Source organism: Loxodonta africana, chromosome 3 (assembly GCF_030014295.1).
Source record: "Loxodonta africana isolate mLoxAfr1 chromosome 3, mLoxAfr1.hap2, whole genome shotgun sequence".
In the NCBI taxonomy this organism is placed as follows: domain Eukaryota; kingdom Metazoa; phylum Chordata; class Mammalia; order Proboscidea; family Elephantidae; genus Loxodonta; species Loxodonta africana.
This window is the reverse complement of record NC_087344.1, coordinates 11,721,085-11,731,881: the sequence shown is the minus strand read 5'-3', so window position 1 is coordinate 11,731,881 and position 10,797 is coordinate 11,721,085.

Here is a 10,797-nt window from a genome sequence, read left to right as displayed (position 1 = left end):
AACAGGCCTCAGGAAGTGGGGGGACACCATGCAGTCACGTGTATTCATTGACTAGACCCACCGTATCTATACATTTAAGGCTCCAGTCATGCATCTTCATTGAGGTCCCAGGATCTTGGAGCTCTCTCTTTGGGGCTTCCCGGATGAGTAAGAATATTCGTGCACAGGAGAGGGTCCTCGTGCCCCTGGAACCTCTCCCAGACCTTGCCTGACGCGTCTGTACGTTCATATCATTTCTGGTTCTAATAAATGTTGTTGTTGTTGTTAGGTGCCGTCCAGTTGGTTTCCACTCATAGCACCCTGTGTGCAACAGAACAAAACCCTGCCGGGTCCTGCGCCATCCTCACAATCGCTGTTATGCTTGAGTCCATTGTTTCAGCCACTGTGTCAGTCCATCTTCCTGAGGGTCTTCCTCTTTTTCACTGACCGTTTACTTTACCAAGCATGATGTCCTTCTCCAGAAACTGGTCCCTCTTAATAACATGTCCAATATACATGAGACGAAGTTTCACCGTCCTTGTTTCTAAGGAGATTCTGGCTGTTCTTCTTCCAAGTCAGATTTATTCGTTCTTCTGGCAGTCCATGATATATTTAGTATTCTTCGCCAGCACCATAATTCAAAGGCATTGATTCCTTTTCAGCCTTCCTTATTCGTTGTCCAGCTTTCGCATGCATATAAGGTGATTGAAAAGACCATGGCTTGGGTCAGGCGCACTGTCTTAGTCATCTAGTGCTGCTACAACAGAAATACCGCAAGTGGATGGCTTTAACAAAGAGAAATTTGTTTCTTCACAGTAAAAAAAAAAACACGGTAAAGGAGGCTAAAAGTCCAGACTCGAGCATCAGCTCCAGAGGAGGGCTTTCTCTCTCTGTTGGCCTTCTCATCAATGTTCCCCCAGACTAGGAGCTTCTGTGCACAGGGACCCCAGGTCCAAAGGACGGGCTCTGCTCCGAGCACTGCTTTCTTGGTGGTATGCTTGCTTCTCTTTCCTCTTTATCTCTTGATACACCCCAGGAAAACTCCCTTTACATTGGATCAAGGATGTGACCTAGGTAACATAAAATTACAATCACAAAATGGAGGACAACCACACAATACCAGGAATCGTGGCCTAACCAAGTTGACACATAATTCTAAGGGACACAATTCAATCCATGACATTCCACCCTTTGACCTCCCCAAAAATCACATCCCTGAAACATGCACAACATAGTCACCCCATCATATCATAGCAAAAGCCTTAACTCCAAGTCCAAAATCCAAAAATTCCTCTTCATCTGTGAAATCTAATATACAAGTTATCTGCTTCCGAGGGTTCAATGGCAGAACAGGCACAAGCTAGACATTTCCATTACAAACGGGAGACACTGGATGGAAAGATGGGATAACAGGCACTGAGCAAGTCAGCAGAACACATTACATTAGCCCTCAGGGGTTTGAAAATAATCCTCTGTTCTCTGAGACCATTTACACAATGGCCCTACCTTCCAGATTCTAAGTATTGGCCACACTGTCCAGATTCTGAGTGGAGGCCCCTGGGCCATAGGCTTCAGTTCCACCTTCCAGGCCCACTGGGACAGCAACTCTGCTCTCTCGGCTTTAGGTGCAAAATTCCCCATGTCCATCTGAGTGGCATCTCCACCCTTAGAAACACCAGAGGCCATGGCTCCACCCTTTGAAATCCCAAGGGTCCTGCCCATACCTTTTAAGACTGAGGCAGCTCTGCTTCTTGTGTTCCTTGTCTCTTCAGCTTCTGCTTCGTGGTTTCTTGGCCTCTCAGCTCCTCAGGCCTCATGCCCGCATTTGCCCTGCTGGGGCAAGTGTTTCAAAGCTCTATAGCTCCACCGGTAAGTGCCTGAAGGCACCCCACTCCCCGAGAAAGCCTCCTGCTCGCAGGCGCTCAGCTCTCTCGTTCCGTGGGTTGGTTCCAGCGCCGTCTCCTGCTGGTCTGGTTCTGTGGCTGATCGTTCTCTGCTGCTGTCACTTCTCTGCCACTGCAGGTTCTCTGCTGCTGCTCGTCCTCTTCTGCTGCCACTCCTCTGTCCATTCACAGTTTCAAAACTGCTTCTTCATTTTAGGTATCCGTTAGAGCAGCACTCCACTCCTGCTACCAAATTCTGTCTTAGTCATCTAGTGTGCTATAACAGAAATACCCCAAGTGGATGGCTTTAACAAAGAGAAATTTATTTCTGCACAGTAAAGTGGGCTAAAAGTCCAAATTCAGGGCATCAGCTCCAGGGGAAGGCATTCTCTCTGTCAGCCTTCTCATCAATCTTCTCCCAGACTAGGGGCTTCTCTGCTCAGGAACCCCAGGTCCAAAGGACGTGCTCTGTTCCCAGCACTGCTTTCTTGGTGGTATGAGGTCCCCAACTCTCTGCTTGCTTTCCTTTCCTTTTTATCTCTTGAGAGATAAAAGCTGGTGCAGGCCACACCCCAGGGAAACTCCCTTTATATTACATCAGGGATCTGACCTGGGTGAGTGTGTCACAGTGCCACACTAATCCTCTTTAAAGTAAAATTACAATCACAAAGTGAAGGGCAACCACACAATACCGGGAACCATGGCCTAATCAAGTTGACACATATTCTGGGGGGACACAATTCAATCCATGACACGCGCCTTAGTCCTCAAAGTGACATCTTTCTTTTTCAACACTTGAAAGAGGTCTTCTGCACCAGATTTGCCCAATGCAAATCTTGACTGCTGCTTCCATGGGTGTTGACTGTGGATCCAGGTAAAATGAAATCCTTGACAACTTCAAACTTTTCTCCATTTATCATGATGTTGCTCATTGGTCCAGTTGTGAGGATTTTTGTTTTCCTTATGTTGAGGTGTAATCCATACTGAAGGCTGTGGTCTTTGATCTTCATCAGTAAGTGCTTCAAGTCCTCTTCACTCTCAGCAAGAGGGGTCGTGTCATCTGCATAAGCAAAGTTGATAATGAGTCTTCCTTCAATCCTGGTGCCCATTCCTCTTCTTTTCATCCAGCTTCTCGGATTATTTGCTCAGCTTAAAAACTGAGTAAGTGTGGTGAAAGGATACAGCCCTGGTGCACACTTTTCCTGACTTTAAACCACACAGTATCACAGTATCCCCTTGTTCTGTTCAAACCACTGCCTCTTGGTCTACGTACAAATTCCAAACCAAAAAAAAAAAAAAAAAACAAACCCCACTGCAGTCTAGTAATTCTGACTCATAGTGATCCCAAAGGACAGAGCAGGACCTCCCCATAGGGTACAAGATCTGCTTGAGCACAATTAAGTGTTCTGGGGATTCCCATTCTTCACAATGTTATCCATAATTTGTTATGATCCACACAGTCTAATGCCTTTGCAGAGTCAATAAAACACAGGCAAACAACTTTCTGGAATTCTCTGCTCTCAGCCAAGACCCATCTGACATCAGCAGTGAGATCCCTTTTTCCATGTCCTCTTTCTTCTGAATCTGGCTTGAACTTCTAGCAGTTCCCTGATGATGTACTGCTGCAACCACGTTTGAATGATCTTAGCAAAATTTTATTTGTGTGTAATATTAATGATAAAGATACTGTTTGATAATTTCCGCGTTCTGTTGGATCGCCTTTCTTTGGAATGAGCACAAATCTGGATCTCTTTTAGTCGGTTGGCCAGATATCCATCTTCCAAATTTCTTGGCATAGATGAGTGAGCACTTTCAGAGCTGCGTCTGTTGGTTGAAACATCTCAGTTGGTATTCCGTCAATTCCTGGAGCCTAGTTTTAGGCCAATGCCTTCAGCGCAGCTTGGACTTCTTCCTTCAGTGCTATCAGTTCTTGATCATATGCTGCCCCCTGAAATGGTTGGACGCTGACCAATTCCTTTGGGTACAGTGATTCTGTGTATTTCTTCTATATTCTCTGATGCTTCCTGTGTAGTTCAATATTTTTCCCATAGAGTCCTTCAAAATCGCAACTCGAGGCTTGAATTTTTTCTTTACTTCCTTCAGCTTGAAAAATGCCAATATGTTCTCCCCTTTTGATTTTCTAACTCCAGGTCTTGCACACGGCATTATATTACTTTTCTTTGTCTTCTCTAGCTGTCCTTTGAAATCTTCTGTTCAGCTCTTGTCCTTCATCATTTCTTCCTTTTGCTTTAGCTACTCTACATTCAAGAGCAAGTTTCAGAGTCTCTTCTGACATTCATTTTGGTCTTTTCTTCCTTTCTTGTCTTTTTAATGACCTCTTGCTTTCTTCATGTCTAATGTCCTTGATGTCATCCTACAACTCATCTGGTCTTCAATCATTAGTGTCCAATGTGCCAAATCTGTTCTCGAGATGGTCTCTAAATTCAGGTGGGATATATTCAAGGTTGTAGTTTGGCTCTCATGGACTTGCTCTTATTTTCTTCAGCTTCAACTTGAAGTTGCATATGAGCAATTGATGATCTGTTCTGCATTCGGCCCCTGGCCCGTTCCGACTGATGATATTGAACTTTTGCATCATCTCTTTCCACAGATGTAGTCAATTTGATTCCTGTGTATTCCATCCACTAAGGTCCACGTGTATAGATGCCACGTACATTGTTGGAAAAAGGTATTTGCAAAAAGTCATTGGTTTTGCAAAATCCTATCACACAATTTCCAGCCTTATTTCTACCACAGAGGACATATTTCCCAACCACCAACTCTTCTTCATTTCCAACTTTTGCATTGCAATCAACAGTAATTACCAGTGCATCTTGATTGCATGCTTGATCAATTTCAGAAGTAGAAACTGGTAAAAATCTTCTATTTCTTAATCTTTGGTTTAGTGATTGGTGTGTAAATTTGAATAATAGTTGTATTAACTGGTCTTCCTGGTGGGCATATGGATATTATCCTATCACTGACAATGTTGTACTTCAGGATAGACCTTGAAGTGTTCTTTTTGATGACGATGAGCAAGAGTCCATTGCTCTTCAGTTTGTCGTTGCCTGCATAGTAGGTCATATGATTGTCTGATTCAAAAAGGCCAATACTAGTCCAATTCAGCTCACTAACGCCTAGGATATCGATCTTTATGCGTTCCATTGCATTTTGTCATCTTACAATTTTCCTAGATTCATACTTCATACATTCCACATTCTGATTATTAATGGATGTTTGCAGCTCTTTCTTCTTATTTTGAGTCTTGCCACATCAGGAAATGCAGACCTCGAAAGCTTGACTCCATCCACGTCATTAAGTCGACTCTACTTTAAGGAGGCAGCCCTTCCCCAGTCGTATTTTGAGTGCCTTCCAACCTGAGGGGCTCATCTTCCGGCACTATATCAGACAATATTCTATTGCTATTCATAAGGTTTTCACCGCCAATTTTTTCAGAAATAGGTCACCAGGCTGTTTTTCCTAGTCTGTGTTAGTCTGGAAGCTCCACTGAAACCTGTCCACCATGGATGACCTTGCAAGTATTTGAAATATCAGTGGCATAGCTTCCAGCATTACAGCAACAGCAAGACCCACAGTACAACAAACTGAAAGATGAGTGATGGTATGGGGAATGGAAAATATAGCTGATAGTCTCCTTGAGTTCTGTGAGTCATTCTTGTGAATTATTGAACCCCTAGGGGCAGTGAGAGCAAGCAGAGAGGCTGGAGTTGGCCTATTTGGCAGGGGCTTGAAGGGCAGAGCCCTAACTTGTGGAGACCCGACTCTGGGTGGTTGGGTCAGAATGAGTTCCATGTGGGTGGCTGGTGTCAAGATGACGGAGTGGAAAAGTAGGGATATGAGTCATTTTCATGCTTTGGAAATTAGCCTTATGTTGGCTATTGTTCACAAAACTCCTTACAGTGCAACTTGGCAAATGCATCAAGAGCTATAACAAAACTCTATACTTTTTTTTTGAGGTGAAATTCACATAACAGAAAACTAATTATTTTAAAGTGAACGATTCAATGGCATTTAGTTTAGTCACAGTGCTATGCAACCGCCACGTCTATAGAGTTCCAAAACATTCGTTACCCCAGAAGGAATCCCATATCCATTAGCAGTCACTGCTTATTTCCCCTCCCCCCAGCCCCTGACAATCCTAATCCACTTTCTGTCTCTATGGATTTGCCTGCTCTAGACATTTCATATAAATGGAATCACATAATATGTGGCCTTTTGGATCTGGCTTCTTTCACTAGCAGAATATTTGTGAGGTTCATCCAGATTTAGCATGCATTGTTACTTCATTCATTTTTATGACTGAATAATACTCCATTGTATGGATGGACCACAACTTAAAAATCCTTTAAAAAATTTTTTTATTGTACTTTAGATGAGGGTTTACAGAGCAAGCTAGTTTCTCATTAAACAATTAATACACATATTGTTATGTGACATTGGGCGCCAACCCCATGACATGTTAACACTCTTCCCTTCTAGACCTTGGGTTTCCCGTTACCAGCTTTCCTGTCCCCTCCTGCCTTCTAGTCTTGTTTTATTTTATGAGCCTGTCTAATCTTTGGCTAAAGGGTGACTCTCAGGAGTGACTTAATTACTGAGTTATAAGGGTGTCCAGGGCCCACAGTCTCGGGGTTTCTCCAGTCTCAGACCAGTAAGTCTGGTCTTTTTGTGTGTGTGTGCGAGTTAGAATTTTGTTCTACATTTTTCTCCAGCTCCATCTGGGACCCTCTATTGTGATCCCTGTCAGAGCATTTGGTGGTGGTAGCCGGGCATCATCTAGTTGAAAACACTTATTTTTTGATTCAGTATTTTTACATCTGAAATTTTTTCTAAGATACAAGCAAAGAAACAATAACTATCTGCTTGTCCATTTATTTCTTCAGCAATGAATTGTTATTGTTGTTAGCTGACACGTAGTCAGTCCCCAAGTAATGGAGGTTCTAAGCACAGCATGATCAAACCGTTGTGATCCATAGAATTTTCATTGGTTGGTTTTCAGAAGTAGACTGCCAGGTCTTTCTTCCTAGTCTCCCTTAGTCTGGAAGCTCTGCTGAAACCTGTTCAACATCACAGCAACACAAAAGCCTTCCCTGGCAGACGGGTGGTGGCCACGCTGCACATAAGGTGCATTGGCCAGGAATTGAACTCAGGTCTTTCACACAGAAGGCAAGAATTCTACCACTGAACTACCGCTGCCCTCCAACAATGAATTAAGGGTAGCATAAAGAAATCACAAATGCACATACAGATTAGCATACAGGGATATGCATCCCAATTTCATTTATAACAGTGAAAATCTGGAAACTACCCAAGTGCCCAGCAGTGAAGAAATGGTTAAGTAATTATGCAGCCACAAAAAAAGAAATATTTAACAATAAGATATTTTCTGGGTCTTCAGAAATGATCAAAATTATATGATCTCATTGTAAAAGGGACAAACAATAAGAAGCCAGCTGCTGCTGAGTCAACTCTGAGTCCTGGTGACCCCACGTGTGTCACAGGAGAACTCCTAGAGTTTTTAATGGCTAATTTTTTGGAAGTAGATCACCAGTCCTTTCTTCCAAGGCACCTCTAGGTGGATTGGAACCTCCAATCTTTCAGCTTCCAAACCTGTTGCTGTCCAGTTGTTTCTAACTTGTGTGTGTTATAGAGTAGAACTGCTCCATAGGGTTTTCTTGGCTATAATTGTTATGGAAGGAGATTGCCAGCTTTTCTTCCCTGGTGCAGCTGGGTGGGTTCAAACAGTGAAAATTGTGGTTAGCAGCCAAGCACGTTCATCATTTGGACCATCCAGGGACTTCAGACCAAATAATAGAGAAATAAAAATACGGGTGCTCCCCTTATGTTCTTACTCTGCCATTTCTGTCCCACAGGCAACCACTATCAGTTGTTTGGAATATATTTCCATGCCTTTCCGTGCATGTACATACTTGTGTATCACTGATGTTCTTTAACATAATCTGATCATAGTGCAGACAATGTTATGTGCAATTTTCCCTTCATGGAGCAATATACCTAGGGAATTTTCCATGTCAGTAAATATGTCTGTCTCACTCCTTTTAATGGCTACAGAGTGTTCCATGCCATGCATGCTCTCATTTGTTGAACTATGCCCCTATTGTCAGTCATGGCAGCTGTTTGCCATTTTTCACTTTTATGAGCCGTGGCATCATCACAATGATGCTGCAATGAGCAGCCTGTGCAGACATCTTTGGGCACATACATTTATGGGGACCAATGCTGGATGTAGAAGGGGTGGCTCAAAGGTAGTTGTTGTCATTGGGTACCATCGAGTCAATTCTGACTCATAGCGACCCCATGTGACAGAGTGGAAGTGCCCCCATATGGTTTCCTAGGCTGCAATCTTTACGGGAGCAGATCGTCAGGTCTTTCTCCCATGGAGCTGCTGGATGGGTTTGAACTGCCAACATTTCCTTGGCTCAAAGGTTATATACTTTAAAAATTTTTGGTCAACTACAGTCAGATTCCCTTCCAACAAAGCTTCAATAATTTAACTCCCTGTACTCAGCGGTGTGGCAATGCTTATTTATTTACCCAATTCTCAGTAAAGACTTGACGTTTTCAATCTTTTTTAGCATTTGCCAAATTAAGGAGTGAAAATGAGAATACCCCATAGAGTTTTCTAGGCTGTAATCTTTACGGGAGCAGATTGCCAGGTCTTTCTCTCACAGAGCTACTGAGTGGATTTGAACCACTGACCTTTCGGTTGGCATCCAAGCGCTTACTGTTGCACCGCCAGGGCTCCTTAAGTACTCAACAAACATTAGCAATTATCAATCTTTTGTCTCTAATTTGTGTTGCAAGTATTTCCTCCCAGGCTGTAACCTTGTTTCTCTTCTGGCTTTATTCAGCCTGTGTGCATGTCATTGAATCTATCCATCTGATCTTTCACCGCTTCTGAATTTCCACAGAAGCAAAATCAGGACATTTAAGCTGAATGCAGAGTAAGAAACTGACTCTGGGAAGAGAGATGAAACACATCAAAATAATAACAGTGTTCATTTCTGGGCAGTGGAATTTGGACGACTTACTCTCTCTTTCTATATTCTTGTTTTCCAAATTTTCTACAATGAACATATATTACCTTTAGTTTTATGTTTTATTTGCTTTTTTAAATGCATTTAAAGTACATAGGTAATAACTTCATAATAAGGAATGTTGTTTATTAACAAATGAAAAAAATGGAGATAACCAACTGCTTCGCATGTCTCATTTTCTTAGTTGCTCTCAGGTCAGCTCTGAACCATGGCAACCCAAGTACAACAGAACAAAACGTTGCCTGGTCCTGTGCTGGTACGTTTGGGTCCAATGTTAGGGCCATTGTATATTTTTTAGTACCTTCCAACCCGGCAGGCTCATCTTTCAGCACTGTATTAGACCATGTTCTGTTGTGATTCACAGGGTTTTCATTGGCTAATTTTCAGAAGTAGATCACCAAGTCTTTCTCCCTAGTCTATCTTAGTTCAAAAGCTCCACTGAAACTTGTCCACCATGGGTGAGCCTGCCAGTATGTAAAAAAAAAAAATTGTTTTTTTGTAAGTTTCAGCTTCACAGCAACATGCAAGCCACCACAGCACAACAAACTGACACGGTAGTGGGCTCCGTACTTAGCTTTCCAGGGACCCAGCAGAGGAAAACTCCACCCCTGCAAGCCCAGCCCTGGGCCCAGACTCCCCGACATCACAGCAGGAGCGTCCCCTGGTGGCAGAGATACAGAAAGCTGGCCCAGGAATTTGAGCCAGCCCTGTGTGTGTGGGTGTGGCTATGTGGGTGGGTACTTGTACATGCAGTGTGCCCGTGTATGTTCTCCTGGAAGGAGCTCTGTTTCATTTTGTTTAAATCCACAAATCCACCCTTTGAATCAGGGACTAAAATTATGTAGAGTGCACAGGCGTAGTATTGGGTCTGGCACAGTGGTGAAGCACTGGACTGCTAACTGAAAGGTTAGTGGTTTGAATCCACCAGCTGCTCCGTGTAAAAAGATGTGGTAGTCTCCTTGTATAAAGATTACAGCCTTGGAAACCCTATGGGGCAGTTCCGCTCGTCCTAGAGGGTTGCTTGAGTTGGAATTGACTTGATGGCAATGGGTTTTTTTTTGAGGGGGACAAGTTGAGTCCGAGGTCATCCAACTGGCAAGGGGCAGAGTTGACCACTATGTCAACTCCAGGTCCTCGTTTTTTTTTTTTTTTTTTTAATTGTGTTTTAGGTGAAAGTTTACAGCACAAATTAGTTCTTCATTCAAAAACTTTATACACAAATTGTTTTGTGACATTAGTTGCAATTCCCACAATGTGTCAACACTCTCCCCCTTTCCCTTTCCACCCCGGGTTCTCCATGTCCCTTTCTGCCTTCTCATCTTTACTATTGTACAGGTGTTGCCCACTTGGTCTTGTATACTTGATTGAACTAAGAAGCACATTCCTCACTTGTGTTATTGTTTTATAGGCCTGTGCCAGGCTTTGGAATCTTTGGCTGAAAGATGGACTTTGGGAGTGGCATCAGTTCTGAGTTAGCAGGCGTCTGGGGGCTATAGTCTTCGGGGTTCTTCCAGTCACTGTCAGACCAGTAAGTCTGGTCTTTTTTTTTTTTTTTTTTGGTAAATTTGAATTTTGTTCTATACTTCTCTCCTGCCGTGCCCAGGACCCTCTATTGTTATCCCCGTTAGAGTGGTCGTTGGTGGTAGCAGGGCACCATCTGGTGCAGGCTGCAGTTCCTGTGGTCCATTAGTCCTTTGGACTAATATTTTCCTTGTGTCTTTAGTTTTCTTCATTCTCCTTTGCTCCAAACATGCTGGAATCAATAGATATATCTTAGATGATCACTTGCAAGCTTTTAAGACCCCAGACACTACTCACCAAAGTAGGGTGTAAAATGTTTTCTTTATGAACTACTT